This window comes from Oncorhynchus kisutch, linkage group LG19, assembly GCF_002021735.2.
Source record: "Oncorhynchus kisutch isolate 150728-3 linkage group LG19, Okis_V2, whole genome shotgun sequence".
NCBI classification, from domain to species: Eukaryota; Metazoa; Chordata; class Actinopteri; order Salmoniformes; family Salmonidae; genus Oncorhynchus; species Oncorhynchus kisutch.
The window spans coordinates 9,351,400-9,378,029 of record NC_034192.2 but is presented as its reverse complement, the minus strand read 5'-3'; the positions used below and the strand labels follow the sequence as shown (position 1 = coordinate 9,378,029).

General features: G+C 44.7%; 1 pseudogene; it reads left to right on the top strand.

The window, feature by feature from the left end:
* The window catches only part of LOC109864579 (death domain-containing protein CRADD-like), a 31,561-nt pseudogene extending 26,454 nt beyond the window's left edge, over positions 1-5,107 (top strand).
* Positions 5,108-26,630: the final 21,523 nt, after the last annotated feature.

Sequence of the window (26,630 nt, the reverse complement as noted above, 5' to 3'; positions counted from 1 at the left end):
AATCTCTGAATTTTTGGTGGCCTTCCTGAGCCAGGATTCAGACACAGCAAGGACATCAGGGTTTGCTAAAGCAGTGAGTAAAACAAACTTAGGGAGGAGGCTTCTGATGTTGACATGCATGAAACCAAGGCTTTTTCGATCACAGAAGTCAACAAATGAGGGTGCCTGGGGACATGCAGGGCCTGGGTTTACCTCCACATCACCCGCGGAACAGAGAAGGAGTAGTATGAGGGTGCGGCTAAAGGCTATCAAAACTGGTCGCCTAGAGCGTTGTGGACAGAGAATAAGAGGAGCAGGTTTCTGGGCATGGTAGAATATATTCAGGGCATAATGCGCAGACAGGGGTATGGTGGGGTGCGGGTACAGCGGAGGTAAGCCCAGGCACTGGGTGATGATGAGAGAGGTTGTATCTCTGGACATGCTGGTAGTAATGGGTGAGGTCACCGCATGTGTGGGAGGTGGGACAAAGGAGTTATCAGGGGTATGAAGAGTGGAACTAGGGGCTCCATTGTGAACTAAAACAATGATAACTAACCTGAACAACAGTATACAAGGCATATTGACATTTGAGAGAGACATACAGCGAGGCATACAGTAATCACAGGTGTTGAATTGGGAAAGCTAGCTAAAACAGTAGGTGAGACAACAGCTAATCAGCTAGCACAACAACAGCAGGTAAAATGGCGTAGACTAGGCAACGGGGCCAACAGATAAAACAAACAAGCAGAATGGAGTACCGTGATTAATGGACAGTCCAGCGTGCATCAGCTATGTAGCCAAGAGTTCAGTGTCCAGGGGGCAGCGGTGGATGGGGCAGGGAAGCTGGACTGGCGAGTGTTATCCAGGTAAAAAAAACCTAACAATGACTAAATAGCTTGTAGCTAGTTAGCTGGTTAGCTTCTGGAGGTTCTTGAGTGTGTTCTAAAAATTAAAAAATAATAGCGATTCCGTATCACATTGGGTGAGGCAGGTTTCCGGAAGGTATAAACAAATTAAAAGTCAAAAGAGATAGAAAGTAAATATGGGTCCAGTGAGAGTTTTGGGACGCGGCGATTCAGGCGGTTAGCAGGCCTGTGCTAACAAGCTAACAGTTTGTTGGCCCGGGCTAGACAAGGTAGCAGTTAGCGGACCGGAGCTGGACAAGCTAGCAGTTAGCAGGCCGAATTAGCAAGCAGGGAGATAGCGAGGGCTAGAGAGTTAGCCTTTGGGGGACGTCGCGATGGGGTGAGTCTGTTTATTCCTCTTCATGCGGTGACATCGATAGACCGGTCGTGGGCCCGGGTATTGTAGCTCAGGAGTATGCTACGGTGGTAGCACAGGTGCGCAGGCCGGGCTAGCTTCAAGCTAAGTGGGTGGAAACGCTAGCCAGGAGTAATCATCCGGGGTTACGGTTTAGCTAGATAGCTAGTTGTGAAGATCCAGCTGAAAAATCAAGCTGAAAACTGTTCCGTTTGCGGTGGGAATCCGGGGATGAATCCGGGGATGAAAAATAAATAGGTCCGTTATGCTCTGGTTAGAGTCGCGTTGTTCGAACTGGCGAGAGCTTTCCGAACTAAAGGTTAGCTGATGACCGGTTAGCTGAAGACCGCTAGCATAGCTGGTGGTTAGCTGGCTAGCTTCAGTTGAGGGGTTCCAAAGTAAATATAAATACTTTAGGAAAAATAGCTACATTGGGTGAGGCGGGTTGCAGGAGAGTATTTGGAAGCTTAGGTTTAGCAAAATGTTTTTAAAGAGATATGCGGAGGAAAATATGTAAAAAACGAAAAAGAAACGATATATACAGGGACACGACATGACAGGACGACTTACTGCTACGCCATATTGGGAATCGGGCAGGGATATGAAATCCTCTTGTATGGGGGGTCGGAGTGCAGTGACACAGCCCTGCACAGTGATCCCTTTTGTCTGAGGGGTCAAGAGAGCAACTGGCACTATCAGCACTGAGTGGAGGGAGCTGGAGGTAGACTGAGGGAGGAAAGCAAAAGATTCCTAAAACGAGAGGGAGGCACAGAGGATGGATTGAATTGTGGAAGGGAAGGAGAGCGCGATTGCAGTGGGAGTAGCGGGAGGGAAGAAGGCAGGGAATTGGGGATATAGGCCTAAACATGGAGGAGAGCGGGGGGAAGAGGAATAGGGCGCGGAGGAGAGACAACTGATGGGCTATTGACTCACTGTACTGCCCCAAACTCACTGACCGTACACCTCCTTAAACCGTCTCATAACAGCCCCACATCCATCTGTGTCCTTGGTTCCACCATACCTACTGAACTGACCGTACACCTCCTTATACCGTCTCATAACAGCCCCACATCCATCTGTGTCCTTGGTTCCACCATACCTACTGAACTGACCGTATACCTCCTTATACCGTCTCATAACAGCCCCACATCCATCTGTGTCCTTGGTTCCTTCCACCATACCTACTGAACTGACCGTATACCTCCTTATACCGTCTCATAACAGCCCCACATCCATCTGTGTCCTTGGTTCCACCATACCTGCTGAACTGAACTGACCGTATACCTCCTTATACCGTCTCATAACAGCCCCACATCCATCTGTGTCCTTGGTTCCACCATACCTACTGAACTGACCGTATACCTCCTTATAACGTCTCATAACAGCCCCACATCCATCTGTGTCCTTGGTTCCACCATACCTGCTGAACGTAACGTGGCTGGACCTTGACCTGCTTTATACATACAATGCATGATATACAGCTGTCCCCAAAGCATGTTTGTTTACCATGCAAACTCTGTCACCTCCATGTGTGCACATTTTGATACCCTCTCCAAGGACAGTTACCCTCAGCCCCTTACCAGCTGGGCAAGAAGACCATCCATAGGTGACAAACAACTGACTGCATTTTGAAGCGAGTCGACTGCAGCGCTCAAGCCACATCTACAATATCCCATTCCCATCAGCCAGAGAGGGAGAGATTGGTTTTGGATCCTCGACTGTAGTTTCCAAGCTAGTTTTCCATCAAATTGACGACCGATTTTCATGCAGATATTCTAAAATCTGCATAAAAACCAATATGCAGGTTTTCCCAGCAGAGACTCGTTTCCATCAGATTGACTTGTTGCGGATAAAAGGTTGTGCGTGATGACGTAGCACAGTGCACATAAAAAATAGATTAAAAAACATTTGCGGTTAAATTCCCATATGCCAAATAAAAAATACAAGTTAAATGGGTTTTCAATTGATGGGATTGGCACACGAAGCAAAGGTGACAACTGGTCTTGATAAGTGTGCTCTGGTCAACAGCTCTCAGATACAGTGTAGGTGGGCCAGCCTACATGATGACATTATTATGGACTTTCATTTGTCAAATGACTGTCAAGCATTGATCATCATGTCCCCAGAATAAGACCCTCAATATGTCTTGGAAATAAGCATCAAAATCATCACCCTGTGAAGTTCATCGTAAATGATTTTGTCTGTAGCCTAATAAACTGTAGGCTGAGCTGTAGTGGGAGGAGCACAGAACATACCACGTTACTCCCAAGTTTACTTTCGATATGACTGGTTATTATATCAATATTTGCGTACAAAGGCATTTCCACCACCATTTCTCACCTAATACATTTTAGACACAAAATGATCCCACCTAGCATATTTTGATGATCCCACGCTAGCATATTTTGATGATCCCACCTAGCATATTTTGATGATCCCACCTAGCATATTTTGATGATCCCACCTAGCATATTTTGATGATCCCACCTAGCATATTTTGATGATCCCACCTAGCATATTTTGATGATCCCACCTAGCCTATTTTGATGATCCCACCTAGCCTATTTTGATGATCCCACCTAGCATATTTTGATGATCCCACCTAGCATATTTTGATGATCCCACCTAGCATATTTTGATGATCCCACCTAGCATATTTTGATGATCCCACCTAGCATATTTTGATGATCCCACCTAGCATATTTTGATGATCCCACCTAGCATATTTTGATGATCCCACCTAGCATATTTTGATGATCCCACCTAGCATATTTTGATGATCCCACCTAGCATATTTTGTTTTGTCGACATCTGGAAAGTTTTTACCCACGTTTGCTGTTTTCTGTCGTGGCTTCTTTTTTTTTTTATCCGACATGTACTTTACTCGCATGAAAAGGTTGGATGGAAACCTGGTTTTGGATAGATAAATATTGTGGAGAGAAGAAGATTCATGTTGGAAGAAGAGGGAGAGAAATGAACGTGGGGAGAAGTGTATAGCCCAGGTCTACAGAACTAGAGGACAATTTAAATGTAAAAAAACATGTATTTTTAAACCTGCCTGCTCTCCATCTCCCCACCTCCTCTCAGCCAGAGGAGGATGACCTGGTATTTCATGTGGTTTTGGTGTGACTCTATTATAAAAAGTCGTTTCCAGGAACAGCTGTTAAGTGTTCCTGATCTGCCCACCTCTGTTATGCAACCCGTTTCAGATATAAAAACACCACAATATCTCACTATATCGCTCTGTTTTCTAGGCCTATCTCTCACTCTCGTTCCCGCTCTCCTAAATGGAGGTCATTATCAGTCAACAAATTAGCTGATAGTAATTGTTTTTTTTTTCTTTCTTTCAAGTCCAATAAATGGATATGGAATTACATAACGTCTAGTCATATTTTCACAACCTATTGTTGTAACATTACACCACAATGAGTCAGCGACGTGGTTTTATTAAATGGAAATTGATACTGTCGCTCTCTCTCTCCCTCCACCCATCTCTCCCTCCACCCATCTCTCCCTCCACCTCGCTCTTCTTCCCATCTCTTTTCTCTGTTTCCCTCTTTCCCTTCCAAAGATGAGAGGGAACATTCCAGAGGTGACGCTCCAAGCAGTCCCGTCCGACAGACGGTTGTCCTGGCTGGCATCCCGTATCGGTTCGGAGTGGGAGTCGATTCTCCTCGACTTGGGCCTCTCCACGGGGGCGCTGTACCGTTGCCGTGCCAACCACCCTCTGAGCTTGCACGGTCAGGTGCTAGCAGCGCTGATCCAGTGGAGGCAGAGCAAGGGGAGGAGCGCTACAGTCCACAGGCTTCTCCAGAGCCTGCAGTCCACTGACATCCACCCCTCTACCCTGGACGAGGTGTTCGAGTGAGGGGAGAGGACACACTGGATCATGGATGAAATCCTAATTGGATGACAGCCATTAGCTCAGCCAGACCAGGGTTTCTGATAGGAAAATGTGGTGCTGGACATGTGACCGGAAACTTTTCTTTTACCAGACATTTGAGATCTGCCAGACCCATATGCATTGGATGCATAACCTGATTAGGGCGTCCACCCACAGTGCTCAGAATGACACAAATCACATTTACATTATGCTAATTGATATTAACAGAACATGCAAGTCGAGGATACAACAATGAAGATATAATAAGTGTCCACATTTGCTTTTCCTCAGCCAACAAGACGACTAACAGCAACATCACTAGCCTGTCAATCTACTATCCCCCATAGTAGAATAGTTAACCTATTCTATTGGTTAGCTTGTTGAGAAATAGTCTACTCCAATCCGAATCTGAGACAGTTGTGAGATGGAGCCCAAAATCGTACAACCAGTAGGCTTAGGCTACATTAAAAAAAACAATGTTAAAAGCAGTGAGAGTGACGCAACAGAACATAACGTTTAGCTTATAATGCTGGGGAACTATTATTTCTTCACATTATAAGCTCAGCAATGCGCACAAGGCAGTAGGCTACTCATGAATGTTCCTTCCATAATGCAATTAGCGGAAAGGGCACCACACACTTGAGAGGTTTCATACTACCGAGATGAAAATGTCCATTAGAAATGTAGAAAGAGATCTAATAGGCTACTTTTAAGAAAGGTAAGACATGCCTCATATGTATTAAAAGGAAATGCATAGCGCCTCCAGCTCATTGCCAAGTGGTGTGTGTGTGTGTGACGCGGCAGCAGCTATCTATATGCTGTACGGGTGTGATAAATAAGATGCATAACAAATATACTGTAGCCTACACAGTTTGCCAACTTAATTCCACTAAATTATGCAAAATAACCTAGAGAACGGTATTTCCATCAACTGGTATTTCCATCAATGAAGAGGCTAAAAAGGATTATATGAAATGTTCTTATTTTCCAGGACAATTGACCAGGGATATTTTATTTCAGCTTTTCAACAACAACAAAAATGTATAGGCCAAAAGCCAGCTATTACCGGCTAACAGAAACCCTGAGCGAGATGTGTCATTGGCCTGGCCCTGCGTGTGCGTGTTGTAATAGGGACAGTTTCAGTTTAGAATAATTAACACAATAATTAGCGTAATTATGTTTTTCCCTTTTCTGTGATACACATGATTTCCGGTGTTTTTATTTTGGGGAAACTCTTTTGTGTACTGTTTGATTCGTCACTAGACTTGATACGAGAATAATCCGTAACGTTCAGTATCTCCTGATCGTGATTGACGCCAGACTGGAGGTACAAGGACAGAGGACACTGATTTGTTATTGTAAGATTAGAATAAACTGATTTTGAAACCATGCAGGCCTACACACAAACACACACCCCTACAGACACGCCTTTTCTCAGTCACTCAGACCCTGAAAAGTAAACAAACACGATGGCGTTGCGACATCCACTCTGTGGAAAACAAATCCACTGATAGTATTTTTCTTCCTTCACGTCCATTTGAAATGGCCGTGGAATTGCATAACGTCTAGTCTTATTTTCACAACATATTGTTGTAACATTACATCACAATGAATCGGGGACATTTTTGGACCGCAACAACAGCTACCGCTGCAGTCAGTGTCAACAAGGTCAAGGCTGCATGCCCAACAAGCACTCTCCAGGATTTTTCCACCTGTTTTTTTTTTAACGTGGAGCTGGAATTAGAGGAGTTTGTACATGAACTATATCCTTGTACTTTTTGCGTATGATTTGCCTTGAAAAAGGATTCCTATATTTGTCCAACTTAAAAAAAAAAGATGGAACTGGAATGGGATTCGTTTTCCTCTTCAAATGGCATACCATGATTGTAAAACAAAATTGGTGAATCCCTCCTTTTTTATGTAGTGCTTTATTGGTCTTGATGTCATGTTGACATTTCTTAATGTTGACATTTCTTAATGTAGGGCCATTTCACAAGATGTTTCATTTGCAAATGTTTAGTTGTAAAAACAAAGACCATACTCTGCTTCATCTGCATGTGCCTTGCTGTTCATGACTGCAAGGTTAAGGCCAAACAAATTATCTTAACTACTCTTAAGTAAATGTGAGGACATTTTAAAGCACTCGCTCTTCTCTGACTTACATGACGTGTGAGTTCTGTCTACACCTCAGCCAATGCTAGTATAATTCTTAATAGGGTCATTTCATAGCACATTCAGATACACACATGAATGTCTGTTACATTTTACGATTTTTGTGAATGAAAAGCCACAGTGTTCCTGGGACAGCTTTGAAGTACAACTCAAGTGCCGTCTTGGACTAGGGGACTCGCATACGTACACTTACACACCTTGCTGCATGGAGTTTTCACACACAGCCAGGGGAACTAGGCTAGCACAGGTAGGCAGCAGTCAAATCAATCAAACTTGATGAACTCTGTTTTTTTTTGTTTACAAAACACTAGTCACTGAGCAAGGCTAGAGGGGGAGAGGAAAGACTACCTACCTCTGCATTTGTATTTATTAGGCACCAGACGGAAGACAAGACTGAAAGTGGGAGGGACTACCTCCCCTGAACTTGTCCAATAATAAACACTTGTTTTTGGCTGTGGCCTAATGACTACGACCCAGTTGTGTGGCAGTCTTCTTGAGATATCTATATCCAACCCCCATCTTTTTCACAGTCTCCGCTATCTGCTGGTCTGGTTGGTGAGTAGTGGCTGTGGAGGCGAAGGTCAGAAACCCTACATAGCCTCTGTCCGCTGACACATCACAACCACTGAGAGGATCACAGGCCATGAACCACGTGGCCTGAGCGTAAATCCACCTCCTGGTTGGTTGGTTGAGACAAAGCCATGGTGACCTTTGACCTAAGGGCATTCTAGGCCAGGGATCAACTGTGTCTACTACATTCCCGGATGCTCTTAGGAACGCTGCACGCTGACATCACACCAGCCAAGCATTTTGCCTTACATTTGTGTCAGTGCAGACGGAACTTGAGGAGGGATGTTGGGTAACTCTGTGGGGGAGTTGTTAGATTGGAGTGTTGAATAATGGAAGACGTTTTGGCTGCTGTTGTCACAACACAGCACAAGCAGGTTACTACAATTTAGTCTTTAGTGACTTTGTGAAGAGGGTTGTGGCCCATACAGTATGTGAAAGGTACTGTAAAAAGAAATTGCTCACCCCCCCCCCTCATAAAATTGACTCTAACATAATACCACCATAAATAAGAATTGTAGCAACCCTGAGTTTATAATTGTAAATATTGACTAACATTTTAGCTTTTTGTTTGTTGATGAGACAGGTGATCAAATTAAAATCAAATGTATTTATATAGCCCTTCGTACATCAGCTGATATCTCAAAGTGCTGTACAGAAACCCAGCCTAAAACCCCAAACAACAAGCAATGCAGGTGTAGAAGCACGGTGGCTAGGAAAAACTCCCTAGAAAGGTCAAAACCTAGGAAGAAACCTAGAGAGGAACCAGGCTATGAGGGGTGGCCAGTCCTCTTCTGGCTGTGCCGGGTGGAGATTATAACAGAACATGGCCAAGATGTTCAAATGTTCATAAATGACCAGCATGGTCAAATAATAATAATCACAGGCAGAACAGTTGAAACTGGAGCAGCAGCACAGCCAGGTGGACTGGGGACAGCAAGGAGTCTTCATGTCAAGTAGTCCTGACGCATGGGCTCAGGTCCTCCGAGAGAGAGAGAGAGAGAGAGAGAGAGAGAGAGAGAAAGAAAGAAAGAAAGAAAGAAAGAAAGAAAGAAAGAAAGAAAGAAAGAAAGAAAGAAAGAAAGAAAGAAAGAATTAGAGAGAGCATACTTAAATTCACACAGGACACCGGATAGGACAGGAGAAGTACTCCAGATATAACAAACTGACCCTAGCCCCCCGACACATAAACTACTGCAGCATAAATACTGGAGGCTGATGCCACACGGCTAACAGGACAGAAGGTTGAGGGATCGCCGATCACCACGGACAAGCTCACTCTTCCTGCCTGTATCATTACATTACGATCAGAGCTGCAGACAACGATCAACTATATTTATATACTGAATACAACAACATTTCCACCAACAGGTTTCTGTGCCAATGCACCACACAACCAATAAGCAATGCATAACTGCATACTGCTTACCGACTTTGAACACTCATTATGGTTTGCGTTTTCAACATCACAATCAAGTATGACATACTCGATTGTGGGATTGACATTCTCGACAAACAGAAAATGTATCCAAACTCAGTATCTAAGGCTTGGTTTCACAGTCTCTGAATGTCTTTAAACTGTTTTGTGTTTTGTAACAGATTAATCAAATGACCTTTGCGCAGTTTGGATGCTGGAATTAATTTTGAGGGGAGTGGATGAACGTGAGCAGGTAGGCTCCATGAGACTTTTAAAGTAGCCTAATCAGATTAAAATATTTTTACTAGTTGTGTTTATGCCACAAAAAAGTTATACATTTTCAAAGTTAAATAACAAACTCAGTAAAAAAAGAAACGTCCCTTTTTCAGGACCCTGTCTAAAAATCCAAATAACTTCAAAGAGCTTCATTGTAAAGGGTTTAAACACTGTTTCCCATGCTTGTTCAATGAACCATAAACATTTAATGAACATGCAACCTGTAGAACGGCCGTTAAGACACCAACAGCTTGCAGACGGTAGGCAATTAACATCACAGTTATGAAAACGTAGGACACTAAAGAGGCCGTTCTACTGACTCTGAAAAACACCAAAAGAAAGATGCCCAGGGTCCCTGCTCATCTGCGTGAACGTGCCTTAGGCATGCTGCAAGGAGGCATGAGGACTGTGGCCAGGGCAATAAATTGCAATGTCCGTACTGTGAGACGCCTAAAACAGTGCTACAGGGAGACAGGATGGTGAGCTGATTGTCCTCGCAGTGGCAGACCAAGTTTAACAACACCTGCACAGGATCGGTACATCCGAACATCACACCTGCGGGACAGGTACAGGATGGCAACATCAACTGCCCGAGTTAAACCAGGAAAGCTCAATCCCTCCATCAGTGCTCAGACTGTCCGCAATAGGCTGAGACAGGCTGGACTGAGGGCTTGTAGGCCTGTTGTAAGGCAGGTCCTCACCAGACATCACCGGCAACAACGTCACCTATGGGCACAAACCCACCGTCGCTGGACCAGACAGGACTGGCAAAAAGTACTCATCTCTGACGAGTCGCGCTTATCGTCGAAGGAATGAGAATTACACCGAGGCCTGTTCTCTGGAGCGGGACTGATTTGGAGGTGAAGGGTCCGTCATGGTCTGGGGCGGTGCGTCACAGCATCATCTGACTGAGCTTGTTGTCATTGCAGGCAAACTCATCGCTGTGCGTTACAGGGAAGACATCCTCCTCCCTCATGTGGTACCCTTCCTGTAGGCTCATCCTGACATATGACCCTCCAGCATGACAATGCCAACTGCCGTACTGCTTTTTCTGTGCGTGATTTCCTGCAAGACAGGAATTTCAGTGTTCTGCCGTGGCCAGCGAATATCCCGAATCTCAATCCCATTGAGCACGTCTGGGACCTGTTGGATCGGAGGTTGAGTGCTAGGGCTATTCCCCTCCAGAAATGTCCGGGAACTTTCAGGTGCCTTGGTGGAAGAGTGGGGTAACATCTCACAGCAAGAACTGGCAAATCTGGTGCAGTCCATGAGGAGGAGATGCACTGCAGTACCTAATGCAGCTGGTGGCCACACTGTTACTTTTGATTCCCCCCCCCTTTGTTCAGGGACACCATTTCTGTTAGTCACATGTCTGTGGAACTTGTTCAGTTTATATCTCAGTTGTTGAATCTTGTTATGATCATACAAATATTTACACATATTAAGTTTGCTGAAAATAAACGCAGTTGACAGTGAGAGGACGTTTCTTTTTTTGCTGAGTTTATTTAGGCTATATTGAACGTTAGGTTGAGGAATAGCCGCTCTGATCGGAAAGGAGGCAGAACGTGTGTTCAGCTTTCCTGAAAGCTGGGCCTGCTGGGAGCGTTGGGCCACACACATAGGTCTATGCTAGGACGACTTGGGAGAATGATGATCGGCAGATCATTTTATTTGTTGCATGTAAACAACAGGTGTGGACTAAAATTAAATGTTACTTCCAACAATGCAGGGAAAATGGAAATGGAGAAATAATAGAAAAGTAAAACCCTTAATTAGCCAGCAGCATACCACCCTGCATATCACTGCTGGCTTGCTTCTGAAGCTAAGCAGGGTTGGTCCTGGTCAGTTCCTGGATGGGAGACCAGATGCTGCTGGAAGTGGTGTGGGAGGGCCAGTAGGAGGCACTCTTTCCTCTGGTCTAAAAAATATCCCAGTGATTGGGGACACTGCCCTGTGTAGGGTGCTGTCTTTTGGATGGGATGTTAAACGGGTGTCCTGACTCTCTGAGGTCATTAAAGATCCCATGGCACTTACCGTAAGAGTAGGGGTGTTAACCCCGGTGTCCTGGCTAAATTCCCAATTTGGCCCTCAAACCATCATGGTCACCTAATAATCCCCAGTTTACAATTGGCTCATTAATCCCCCTCCTCTCGCCTGTAACTATTCCCCAGGTCGTTGCTGTTAATGAGAACATGTTCTCAGTCAACTTACCTGGATAAATAAAACAAATATATGTATTTCTTTAGAAAAGATACACAATGAGTGACGATAACTTGGCTATATAAAAGGCGTACATTTGAGTCATTTAGCAGACACACTTATCCAGAACAACTTACAACAACTTAGTAGTGAGTTGATCCCTATTTCTGTTGTAAACAAATTAGTTCACAACATTTGAGAGAAATAAGCTTTTTTTGCATATGGAACATTTCTTGGATTGTTTATTTCAGCTCATGAAAAATGGGACCAAAACTTGACATGTTGTGTTTATATTTTTGTTCAGTATATTTAGCGATCTTGGGGTTAAAAGCTGTTCAGGCCTGGGCCGTGTTGGTTTCAGATTTGGTGCATCAATACAGCTTGCCATGTGGTAGCGGAGAGAACCGTATGACAAATGTAATTTTCACTGCAGTTTACAGCCTAGAGTAGAACTTTACTCAACTGTACTCACTTGAAAACAGTAATACAATTTATTCATTGGATTGTTGTAGGGTAGTCTAGGTAGGATCATGTCATGGTCCCTAAACGAGATCAATAAGGAAGCGTTTTAAGCTGCGTATCTTCCCTGTTCTTTCATGCGCAATGAAGTACCTGGCCTCCACTGCCTATCAGCTATTCTTCTATCTTGTGTATTTATATAGAAAATTGGTTCAGATTTGAATGATTTTACAGAGCCTTCAGAAAGTATTGTTACATTACAGCCTTATTCTAAAATGGATAAAAATAATAATAATCCTCAGCAATCTACACACTTTACCCAATAATGACAAAGCGAAAACAGGTTTTGTATTTTATTTGTTTGCAAAATGTATTTATAAAATGATAAACAAATACCTTATTTACATATGTATTCAGACCCTTTGCTATGAGAGTTAATGTAGCTCAGATGCGTTCTGTTTCCGTTCATCATCCTTGCGATGTTGTAAATCACGTTGTAAATTCAATTGATTTGACATGATTTGGAAAGCCGCACACACCTCTCTATATAAGGTGTCACAGTTCCTGTCAGAGCACAAACAAAGCCACGAGGTTGAAGGAATTGTCCGTAGAGCTCCGAGACAGGATTGGGTCGAGGCACATATCTGGGAAAGAGTACCAAATATGTCTGCAGCATTGAATGTTCCCAAGAACACAGTAGCCTCCATCATTCTTAAATGGAAGAAGTTTGGAACCACCAAGACTCTTCCTAGAGCTGGCCTCCCGGCCAAACTGAGCAATCAGTTGAGAAGGGTCTTGGTCAGAGAGGTGACCAAGAACCTGATGGTCACTCTGACAGAGTTCTAGAGTTACTCTGTGGAGATGGGAGAACCTTCCAGAAGCACAACCATCTCTGCAGCACTCCACTAATCAGGTAGATGGTAGAGTGACCAGACAAGAAGCCACTCCTCAGTAAAAAGCACGACAGCCCGCTTGGAGTTTGCCAAAAGGCACCTAAAGACTCTCAAACCATGAGAAACAAGATTCTCTGGTCTGCTGAAACTAAGATTGAACTCTTTGGCCTAAATGCCAAGCATCACATCTGGAGGAAACTTGGCACCATCCCTATGGCGAAGCATGGTGGTGGCAGCATCATGCTGTGGTAGAGGTTGACCGATTAATCGGAATGGCCGATTTAATTAGGGCCGATTTCAAGTTTTCATAACCATTTTTTTTTATACCTTTTATTTAACTAGGCAAGTCAGTTAAGAACACATTCTTATTTTCAATGATGGCCTAGGAACGGTGGGTTAACTGCCTCGTTCAGGGGCAGAACGACAGATTTTCACCTTGTCAGCTCAGGGGATCCAATCTTGCAACCTTACAGTTAACTAGTCCAACGTAATAACGACCTGCGGTAGGCAGAAGCAGGCGCGTGCGTTTTGCCAGGAGGTCTTCGTTGTGCGTCAAACATTGCGCTGTTTATGACTTCAAGCCTATCAACTCCTGAGATGAGGCTGGTGTAACCGAAGTGAAATGGTTAGCTAGTTAGCGCGCACTAATAGCGTTTCAAACGTCACTCGCGCTGAGCCTTCTAGTAGTTGTTCCCCTTGCTCTGCATAGGTAACGCTGCTTCGATGGTGGCTGTTGTCGTTGTGTTGCTGGTTCGAGCCCAGGGAGGAGCGAGGAGAGGGACGGAAGATATACTGATACACTGGCAGTACTAAAGTTCCTATAAGAACATCCAATAGTCAAAGGTTAATTAAATACAAATGGTATAGAGGGAAATAGTCCTATAATTCCTATAATAACTACAACCTAAAACTTCTTACCTGGGAATATTGAAGTCTCATGTTAAAAGGAACCACCAGCTTTCATATGTTCTCATGTTCTGAGCAAGGAACTGAAACGTTAGCTTTCTTACATAGCACATATTGCACTTTACTTTCTTCTCCAACTTTCTTCTCCAACACTTTTGCATTATTTAAACCAACTTGAGGCAAAATTTATTTTATTGATGTATTATATTAAGTTAAAATAAGTGTTCATTCAGTATTGTTGTGATTGTCATTATTACAAATGAAATTAAATCGGCCCCAAAAACATAATAATCGGCCGATCAATCGGTATCGGCTTTTTTGGTCCTCCAATAATCGGTATCGGCGTTGAAAAATCATAATCGGTCACCCTCTATGCTGTGGGGATGTTTTTCAGCTGCAGGAACTGGGAGTCCGGATTGAGGGAAAGATTAACGGAGCAAAGAACAGAGAGATTCTTGAGGAAAACCTGCTCCAGGGTGCTCAGGACCTCAGACTGGGGCCAAGGTTCACCTTCCAACAGGACAACAACCCTAACCACACAGCCAAGACAAGGCAGGAGTGGCTTCGGGACTCTGAATGTCCTTGAGTGGCCCAGCCAGAGCCTGAACTTGAACCCATCTCTGCAGAGATCTGAAAATAGCTGTGCAGCAACGCTCCCCATCCAACCTAACAGAGCTTGAGAGGATCTGCAGAGAAGAATGGGAGAATTGTGTTTAGATTGATGAGGGAAAAAAAGCAATTTAATACATTTTAGAATAAGGCTGTAACATAACAAGATGGAAAAGGTCAAGGGGTCTGAATTACTTTCCGAATGCACTGTATGTGTGATATGATTGCTAGTTAACCTAATGCAGATCTGGACACACGATCCACCTACCACTATTGTCACTATGGATAGAGGGCAGGATAGATAGTTGACTGGTAGACCATATTGACCTGTCGTATATTAAGCGCACGGAAAATCGTAGTGCATAAGGGAAGTACCAAAACACCTTGATAGGGGAGGTGCATGCAAGCAAATGAGGAAATGTTTCTCTATGGAAGACATGAAATAACAAAACCTGAAAAATGGTGAATGTAAATCAGGGAAAAAGTGCACTACCCTCTCAAAAGCCCCAAAAAGATAGAGAACCGTCTCCTATTTTGGACCAGCCCCCCCACCCCAGGACATTTCAAACGGTCCCTAATCTCAAGTTAGGACTTGGGCCTTGATGTGTTTATTGACAGGGATTTCGTGTGAGTTCATTTGAGGACACAAGCTTCAACGGATATCAAAGGTCCTTTCACAGAGAGGGAAATCATGTGGACACACACACACACACACACACACACTGAAACACATCCACGTTCTCTGGATCAGTTGTGTCAACTACCCACACACACAGAGGCCACACTTACGAAGCCGAGGAGAGAAACTTTAGTTCTCTCCACCCTGTAATTAGAGAGAAACCAACAGGGAGCACAGCTCTAGAATAACAGGAAATAAGACCCGAACCAAGAGAGAGAGGAAAAGTGAGAGTATCTGTGTAACCAGACCCGGCTCAAAAACAAACAAGATAGCTAAACCGGCTAAAATTGTAGAGCATGGCAAATGTCCAGAGTGAAGTTTCAACATTTGTGCCACTCTCACATGGACACAAACGTTGCTCTTCTCAAAGCACCTGTTCACACTTATGTTTGCTTTACACTGCAAGGTGCAATTCAGCAACTGGACAAATAACAAATACAGTACCTCGTGAAGAGACGCTTCGTAAGCTTCAATCATACACAATACACACACTCAGCTATGTGTGTGTGCGTCTCTGTTCTGGGTTAAGGCGTGTGTGTGTGTGTGTGTGTGTGTGTGTGTGTCAGTTCTGGGTGAGACTGTCTGATCGGAGTGTTGGTTTGGTGTGTGGTTTTAAGGGTGTGCCTCACCCCACAACTCATTCCTCTACTTCTGAATACCTAGTTCTAGTCACCACACCACGTGGCCGTGTGTTTGTGTGAGCCCAGCATTCTTTCCTGGACCATATCTCCCATCTCTGAAGAACTCATCCACTCCCTCCACTACTCGTCCCTCCCTCAGTGGCACGGCTGTATATCAGTCTACGACTGCGGCTCCCGCTGGTGTGCACTCTGTTCTAAATCACCGTCTAAATCATAGTCATCCACTGACACCGTGTTATTTTCTATACATTAGACCTGTTGGAGATTTTCTTCATGATTTATGCACCTCCCCACCCCTTCTACTCCACACATGAGGCCTGAATGAAGTCTAGACTTTGCGTCGTATACGGTGTGTATACAGTTCAGGATGGATTAGAAGCAGTCATACAATAACCAAACACACATATATGGGACTGTTTTTGTTTGAGCGGATATTCATTCTAATCTGTTCAAAGCTGGAGGCTATATTTAAAAGCTCCCAACCCAGGAAGTACAAGGAAAAAGAGGGAGAGTAAGAAGAGGGGGAGGGGTGCGGAGAAATATTACGCAACACCTCTTCAGATCTCCTCATGTGTTTAATGAGCAGTAAGCACACTCACAGTCTGTACAATACCTCGGGCCACATGACCGAGCATATGCCCAAAAACGGAGATTAATATTTGCTTTGTTGTGGCTGTTTACATAAACAATTAATGCAATAATTTCAGTCATATTTCCTCTAGGATTTACAAAATACAAAATGGACAGGGAGAAACTCATTTTCAGCGCGGACTCTAAATCTCGGAAAGAAGCAGCAGAATAGATGTACATTTATTTGTGTTTTGTCTTCAATGCTTATTTTCTGGTCCCATGCCACCGCGAACCCAGCTTCCCAGAAGTGCATCTGCCTTCCCAGTAAAACTCTGTGCTGAACCAATACTACAGTGTCTCTTAAACACTCACCCCCTCACATATACATGCATACATACACACACTCGCATTCACATTAAATTGAAGCTGAAACTGGGATTTTATTTTAGGAATAAGGCCTGTTTTTGTTTTGAAGCCAGAAGGAGGCTAGATCAGCTACATTTATGCCTTTACTAGACTGTGGGGATATTTTATATATGAATGCTTCCGCTCAGTGTTTGAGCTCAATTGACACCCTTTACCATGGCACTTTGAGATTTATTTTAAACTGCAAAACTCTTACGCACCACTGTACTTTGTATACCATGGTTGGCTGTCCTTCTCTAGTCACTCGTAGGCTCAGTCACTGGTATACTTTTATTTACAAAGCCATTTTATTTGGGCATTTTTATTGTTCAGAAATGTGGTGGGTACTCTCTTTGTTCGCTGGACTTTATCCTGCTAACTGTTCCAAATGTCCAAACTGAATTTGGCAAAAGTTTTTTTTTGTACTCTGCGCCGTCATCTTGGAACGCCTTATAAAATACTTTTAAACTGGAAGAACTTCTCCCGATTGGTGTTTTTAAATCACTGATGAAGGATTTTGAGGCTGATTCCCTGACCGGTAAATGTTTTTAATTTGCGGTTTTATACTCTTGTGAATTCAATGGTTTTTACTAGATTACTGGTAGTTTTTCATGTTGTCTGTCTGTAATTGTGTCATGACTTGGTGCTGCCTATCTTGACCAGGATGCGCTTGAAAAAGAGATTTAAAATCTCAATGAGCCCTTCCTGGTGAAATAAATAAAATAAATAAATAAAGCGCTAGTAAAAAACACAGTTAACAGTACAGACCGAAACACAGCTACTCTACCTCTCATACATGCACACATGCACACACCGCTGTCTTGTTGATTAACCCTGGCCAGGAGAGGGTGTCTCCTTACGGTGCTGAAGGAGGCCAGAAATCATGGGAGGAATTTCAGCGGGATTACCTAGCGACCGCTTCCTAGAATGCCCTAGTCGGTGCCTGGAAACGGCTTTCCCAGAAGCCTGATTAGAGGGAAGTGGCAAAGTGCCAGCCAGCCAGAATCCATCCACAGGCCACGCTGCCATGCTGCAGCTAGGATATATACACACACACAGTAATTCAATCACACACTCTGACAGACACACACATTAAATCATACATGATTCCACGTATTTTCAACCACCCCCCACACACACAAATTCACTCATGCATTTGCATCATTTACGTACACACACACATCACCATCACACACACTCAGCCTAACCTCACAGAGACAGACAGACAGTCGGTGACAATCCTCAGTCCAATCATGTCTCTCTCTGTGCCCTGTGGGGTTCACCATGACACTAAACACTAATAAGTGTATTATAAAGAATCCCTGTCCCCTGAGAAAGAGTGTTAGTAGTCTAGTGTGTACACAGAAACAAAGTCAAGTGCATTAGCTAGGTATGTTTACATGTGATGTGTGTTAGTTGTAGGTAGCCTGGCGGGTTGGAGCGTTGATCCAGTAATCAAAGGGTTGCTGGATCGAATCCCAGAGCTGTCAAGGTCAAATTCTGTCGTTCTGCTCCTGAGCAAGGCAGTTAACCCACTGTTCCCCGGGTGCTGTAGATGTCGATTAAGGCAGCCCTCCGCACCTCTCTGATTCAGAGGGGTTGGGTTAAATGCAGAAGACACATTGCAGTTGAATGCATTCAGTTGTATGACTGACTTTCCTGATGCCAACTGTAACTGAACTGAACATATAGCATAACCACATGTACTATTGCCATGTAATGACTCCGGGTAGGCACACTGCACCTACTTTTTTTCTCAGGCACAAATGACCAAATTCGATATCTTGTTCATGACGCCTCTGATGATACCAGACCCATATCAAGTAGTGTATTTAAATGTAACTAGGCTAATTCCCTGTAGATGAGTGGCTAGCCTAAACTAGGTTAGATGGACCTGGGCCATGTTGAGGTATCTGATACCACAAGGCTTTCCCTCTGAATATTTGGCAGTGGATTTCACTGAGATGGGACACAGAGATTGCCCTCTCTCCTTTTTTCCCTGCCCTCTCTTTCTCCTCCCTTTTAGAGATAAATCATATCTTAATGCTGGATGTGAGTTTGGCCAGTCATGAATCGGTTCATACTGTGTTCTCTTTCCTGTCCCCCTGTCTCTCCCTTCTCTCACTCTCTCCTCCTAATCACTTTCATATCCTCTGTCTCCTTCCCTCTCTCCTCCACTTCATATGTCTTGATTTTGGCCTTCATCAACCCCATTGTTCTTCAAAACGGTTCCCTTCTTTCTCTCTCTCCATCTGTTCTTTGTGCACAAGGCAGACTGAAGTGTCACTCCCTTCTCCTCCTTTCTTACTCTCCCTGTTCAGAAGATTGCGGGCTCTGAAGGATCTAACCCTATGAGATGTGATGGAGAATTATTGAGATTTAAATTGGACGTCAGTAAAAACCTGTTTGTTGGCTTCCAGACAAGCTCTCGCTTTAATTGGTGCGTCTGTCAGCTCCTGGCCTGATTCCCTGACCCCGAGGGGAAAGGGAAAAGAGAGAGAGGGGATGAATAGAGGGAGGAAAAGGAAGAGAAGAGAAAAGTGGCTACGTGTTAGACACGGTTGGCTCAGCGTGCAATTATGTCCTCATCTGTTTAAATCCCAACGGGATGTTTTCTCCGAATTAGTCAGCTTTCCAACTCACGTTTTATTATCCTGATAGGTTTCAGGGAACAGTTCCTTCTTTATCTGGAAAATAATCAGATGAACTACTATCTGATTAGTGATCCCGCTGAATGAGTTAGCTTGATTGTGCAGTACAGACAACTCCTGATAAGTGTGCTTGCCTTCGGGTAAATACAAACTCAGTTTTACAGTCCCAATTCAATTTTTTTCTTTTAAAAAATGTATCTGTTATTTTACCAGGTAAGTTGACTGAGAAAACATTCTCATTTGCAGCAACGACCTGGGGAATAGTTACAGGCGAGAGGAGGGGGATGAATGAGCCAATTGTAAACTGGGGATTATTAGGTGACTGTGATGGTTTGATGGCCAGATTGGGAATTTAGCCAGGACACCGGGGTTAACACCCCTACTCTTACAATACGTGCCATGGGATCTTTAATGACCACAGAGAGTCAGGACACCCATTTAACTTCCCATCCGAAAGACAGCAACCTACACAGGGCAGTGTCCCCAATCACTGCCCTGGGGCATTGGGATATGTTTTTTTAGACCAGAGGAAAGAGTGCCTCCTACCCACCCTCCAACACCACTTCCAGCAGCATCTGGTCTCCCATCCAGGGACTGACCAGGACCAACCCTGCTTAGTTTCAGAAGCAAGCCAGCAGTGGTATGCAGGGTGGTATGCTGCTGGCTATTTTCTCTTCAAATGTTTTCCTGGAATCTACGTGTCCCAGTTCAATTTGTGCGACCGCAACAGTCCCAAGAACGTGTATGAGTATCTATGAATTTGTTGTTTAGTCTACACACCCACACATACCCTATCTTCACATAGAGTGACAGACGGTGACAATCCTCAGTCCTCTGGTTCTCCCCTGTGAGTGGGGGTCAATGATGGGGTACACCATGATACTAAACACTAATAGGAGTATAATAAAGAGGGCCTCCAGAGTGTCACAGCGGTCTAAGGCACTGACCGGGAGTCCCATGGGGCGGCGTACAATTGGCCCAGCTTCGTCCGGGATAGGGCAGGGTTTGGCCGGTGGGGCTTTACTTGGCTGATCGTGCTCTAGCGACTCCTTGTGGCGGGCCGGGTCCCTGCAGGCTGACCTCGGTCATCAGTTGAACGTGTTTCCTCTGACACATTGGTGGGGCTTGCTTCCAGGTTAAGCGGACGAGTGTTAAGAAGCGCGGTTTGGCGAGTCATGTTTCAGAGGATGCATGACTCGACCTTTGCCTTCCAAGCCCGTTGGGGAGTTGCAGCGATGAGACAAGATCGAAATTGGGGAAAAAAAGAGTATTATAAAGAATCCCTATCCCCTTGGTAAGAACATTAGTAGTCTAGTGTGTACGATATACACTGCACTTAGCATAGGCTACACAAACACAGGCAAGCCCATTAGCCAGGTATTAGTAGTGTCTATTTCTTCTTGTATCTTCCTAATTGTATGTTGTGTTATGACTATGTTTTCTGATTTAAATAGGAAAGGGGTGAATTATACAAGAAGAGAATATTCCATATAGTGCCGTAGCGTGAGGAGGAAGGGAATCTTTATTCAGCTCTTAAACTTGACAACACACACACCACAGGGATAACCACGTCTCAGACAGCACTGTTCTACACTCCCACGTTTCCACCTCGCATGAACTACACACGCACGCACATTGACCGATGGGCTCATATGCATAGTTGATCCTGCATTCTCTCACACAGACATACAGTACTGTGCATAAATAACATTCTCACAGACACTCAGACAAAAATGATCACACACACACAAATCCAAACGTATGCAAAGGTGACAAATGCATGAGGCCACAGACCGACATCTACAAACACACACACACACTTATTTATAGAGTTTGTAACTGGAGGAGATCCATTGTTGATGCTGTGTGTCAGTGGGTCACACAGCTCAGCATTGATAGAAACCCTAACCTCAGAGCATCTGAAGAAGGTCAATTTTGAGGCCGTGCACTTACATCAGGGAAAAATGTGTGTGTAATGGTTATGTAAGGGGAATTTGAAAATAGAAATTACGTTAAGTGTATAATGAATCCCTCCTCCTGTACCAGGGACATCTGAGAAATACTGCAGCAGAGCAGCAAGGAAAGGAAGAGAAATCATTGACCAGTAGCCCTTAATTTCAGAAGAAGCATAGGCCTACCTCAACCTGCCTCAGCCCCATGGGCAAATTACAGGTATTATGTGGAGTTATTGGAAGCAGCTGTCTCTCAGCAGAGGGATTTCTCCACTGGGTCAGGGTGAGAGTTGTCTTCTCTCTCTCTGAGGAGGCTGGTCCCACGCTGCCCTGGCTGCCGACGGACCTCCTTCCCCCGGCTGAGTTCCCTGAGAGTAACACTTTATATGGTGGGCTATAACTACTGTTAAGTGCCTTGAAAAGTGTAGTCTGCCCAGGCGATGAAATAGGCCATTAGGACTGGAAGGATCCTGCGTCATCTGAGATCAATTTCGAAGACTGTCCTTTGTGATTCACTAATTCAGGCCCTGGTTTGTGCTGGAAATACATGTAGCCTACAAATGGAATAGTTGATAAGAGTATCATGAGAAAAAAATAGACTAATGTTGCAGACCTAATGTTATCTCCCTCACATATCTCCCCCTTTAGGCCACATATAAGGTTTAACATCACAGTTAAACAGGTGATTCATCAGGATCTCAATGTAAGCCTCTGTATATTATAATAACCTTTCTTTATGGTGAACTCTGGGAGAGTAGGCTACATCTGTCACAGGGGTGAACACATCTTTAGGCCAAGGCCTGTGTGTGTGGTTGTTGGCCTCCGTGCAGCCATGTGTGTGTGTGTGTCTAGTCTAACCTGGACAGCTACTCTAATCAATGTTCCATTTCAGACACTGTGATGGCGGGCGACTTCCTAGAACAGCACTAGAATGAAAAAAAAACATTTGAAAACTCCTTGGAATCTCAGAACGAGGCAATCGTTCCCGTGTTGATCTTTCCACATAGGGAGAGTCCAGTGGCTGGAAGCATTGGGTCAGCGGCAGTGCCCCTGGAGCAATTGTAGGTGATTAAGTCCCTTACTCAAGGGCACAATGGCAAGGATGATGTCAGCAACCCTCCTGTTGCCAGCTCACTCTAAGCCCGATTTTCCCGTCTGAGCTGGGATTCGCACCAGCAACCCTGACGTTGCTGGCCCGCACCTCTAACCACAAAGCTACCTGCCACCACCAGGGTCCATTTGGAATGGGGCATCAGTTGGCTATTTGTGGAGTCCCTATAGGACTTTGTGAGTGTTAGATTACAGTGAGCTATAATGACCCAAAATCTGGCCAAAATCTGGAGCCAAAATGACCCAAAATGACCCAAGATGACCCAAAATCTGGAGTTGAAATATTAGGATCCCATTAGATATAGCCAAAGCTTCAGCTAGTCTTCCAGGGGTCCACACAAAACATAAGACACAACATAATTCATAACATTAATAGACAATTACAACTGAAGGACAGAACTACATAAAAGGAAATAATACATAACATTATTCATAAGCAGATACAGAACTACATAAATGAACATGTTTAAATGCAATGGGCCATTCTCAACTTTAAAGGTGTCCTCCAGTGATTCAAAAATAAAAAATCTGTTGAAAAGCGATATCCTAAGTATAAATACAGTAAAGTACACACACTAAAGGGTAAAAAAAAAAGTATTTCAGACACAACTGCAAACTTCAAGGAGTTGGCCGACAGAGATGGCCGCCTCGCTTCGCGTTCCTAGGGAACTATGCAGTTTTTTGGTTTTTTTACGTGTTATTTCTTGCATGAGTACCCCAGGTCATCCTAGGTTTCATTACATACAGTCGAGAAGAACTACTGAATATAAGATCAGCGTCAACTCACCATCAGTACGACCAAGAATATGTTTTTTTCGTGACGCGGATCCTGTGTTCTGCCTCTCAAACAGGACAACGGAATGCATGCCATGCAGCGACCCAAAAAAACGACTCCGAAAAAGAGGGAAACGAGGCGGTCTTCTGGTCAGACTCCGGAGACGGGCACATCGTGCACCACTCCCTAGCATTCTTCTCGCCAATGTCCAGTCTCTTGACAACAAGGTTGATGAAATCCGAGCAAGGGTAGCATTCCAGAGGGACATCAGAGACTGTAACGTTCTTTGCTTCACGGAAACATGGCTCACTGGAGAGACGCTATCGGAGGCGGTGCAGCCAGCGGGTTTCTCCACGCATCGCGCCGACAGAAACAAACATCTTTCTGGTAAGAAGAGGGGCGGGGGCGTATGCCTTATGGTTAACGAGACATGGTGTGATGAAAGAAACATACAGGAACTCAAATCCTTCTGTTCACCTGATTTAGAATTCCTCACAATCAAATGTAGACCGCATTATCTACCAAGAGAATTCTCTTCGATTATAATCACAGCCGTATATATCCCCCCCCCAAGCAGACACATCGATGGCTCTGAACGAACTTTATTTGACTCTTTGCAAACTGGAATCCATTTATCCGGAGGCTGCATTCATTGTAGCTGGGGATTTTAACAAGGCTAATCTGAAAACAAGACTCCCTCAATTTTATCAGCATATCGATTGCGCAACCAGGGGTGGAAAAACCTTGGATCATTGTTACTCTAACTTCCGCGACGCATATAAGGCCCTGCCCCGCCCTCCTTTCGGAAAAGCTGACCACGACTCCATTTTGTTGCTCCCTGCCTACAGACAGAAACTAAAACAAGAGGCTCCCACGCTGAGGTCTGTCCAACGCTGGTCCGACCAAGCTGACTCCACACTCCAAGACTGCTTCCATCACGTGGACTGGGATATGTTTCGTATTGCGTCAGATAACAATATTGACGAATACGCTGATTCGGTGTGCGAGTTCATTAGAACGTGCGTTGAAGATGTCGTTCCCATAGCAACGATTAAAACATTCCCTAACCAGAAACCGTGGATTGATGGCAGCATTCGCGTGAAACTGAAAGCGCGAACTACTGCTTTTAATCAGGGCAAGGTGACTGGTAACATCTCATTCACTGCAGCCAAGGTGAGTAAGACATTTAAACGTGTTAACCCTCGCAAGGCTGCAGGCCCAGACGGCATCCCCAGCCGCGCCCTCAGAGCATGCGCAGACCAGCTGGCCGGTGTGTTTACGGACATATTCAATCAATCCCTATACCAGTCTGCTGTTCCCACATGCTTCAAGAGGGCCACCATTGTTCCTGTTCCCAAGAAAGCTAAGGTAACTGAGCTAAACGACTACCGCCCCGTAGCACTCACTTCCGTCATCATGAAGTGCTTTGAGAGACTAGTCAAGGACCATATCACCTCCACCCTACCTGACACCCTAGACCCACTCCAATTTGCTTACCGCCCAAATAGGTCCACAGACGATGCAATCTCAACCACACTGCACACTGCCCTAACCCATCTGGACAAGAGGAATACCTATGTGAGAATGCTGTTCATCGACTACAGCTCGGCATTCAACACCATAGTACCCTCCAAGCTCGTCATCAAGCTCGAGACCCTGGGTCTCGACCCCGCCCTGTGCAACTGGGTACTGGACTTCCTGACGGGCCGCCCCCAGGTGGTGAGGGTAGGCAACAACATCTCCACCCCGCTGATCCTCAACACTGGGGCCCCACAAGGGTGCGTTCTGAGCCCTCTCCTGTACTCCCTGTTCACCCACGACTGCGTGGCCACGCACGCCTCCAACTCAATCATCAAGTTTGCGGACGACACAACAGTGGTAGGCTTGATTACCAACAACGACGAGACGGCCTACAGGGAGGAGGTGAGGGCCCTCGGAGTGTGGTGTAAGGAAAATAACCTCACACTCAACGTCAACAAAACTAAGGAGATGATTGTGGACTTCAGGAAACAGCAGAGGGAACACCCCCCTATCCACATCGATGGAACAGTAGTGGAGAGGGTAGCAAGTTTTAAGTTCCTCGGCATACACATCACAGACAAACTGAATTGGTCCACTCACACAGACAGCATCGTGAAGAAGGCGCAGCAGCGCCTCTTCAACCTCAGGAGGCTGAAGAAATTTGGCTTGTCACCAAAAGCACTCACAAACTTCTACAGATGCACAATCGAGAGCATCCTGGCGGGCTGTATCACCGCCTGGTACGGCAACTGCTCCGCCCACAACCGTAAGGCTCTCCAGAGGGTAGTGAGGTCTGCACAACGCATCACCGGGGGCAAACTACCTGCCCTCCAGGACACCTACACCACCCGATGTTACAGGAAGGCCATAAAGATCATCAAGGACATCAACCACCCGAGCCACTGCCTGTTCACCCCGCTATCATCCAGAAGGCAAGGTCAGTACAGGTGCATCAAAGCTGGGACCGAGAGACTGAAAAACAGCTTCTATCTCAAGGCCATCAGACTGTTAAACAGCCACCACTAACATTGAGTGGCTGCTGCCAACACACTGTCAATGACACTGACTCAACTCCAGCCACTTTAATAATGGGAATTGAGGGGAAATGTAAATATATCACTAGCCACTTTAAACAATGCTACCTTATATAATGTTACTTACCCTACATTATTCAGCTCATATGCATACGTATATACTGTACTCTATATCATCGACTGCATCCTTATGTAATACATGTATCACTAGCCACTTTAACTATGCCACTTTGTTTACATACTCATCTCATATGTATATACTGTACTCGATACCATCTACTGTATCTTGCCTATGCTGCTCTGTACCATCACTCATTCATATATCCTTATGTACATATTCTTTATCCCCTTACACTGTGTATAAGACAGTAGTTTTGGAATTGTTAGTTAGATTACTTGTTGGTTATTACTGCATTGTCGGAACTAGAAGCACAAGCATTTCGCTACACTCGCATTAACATCTGCTAACCATGTGTATGTGAGAAATAAAATTTGATGCCATCGGCCTCCCCCCTTGCTTGAGGAACAATAGAGAACAAAAGAGGAAAGGCCCCCCCACTTGTGCCATGTCATGGAGATACCTGGAACACCTATTGAGATTGTAACGGTTTTCTTTAGGTGAAGTAGAGGCGGACCAAAACGCAGCGTGGTGGTTATTCATGTTTTTTAATA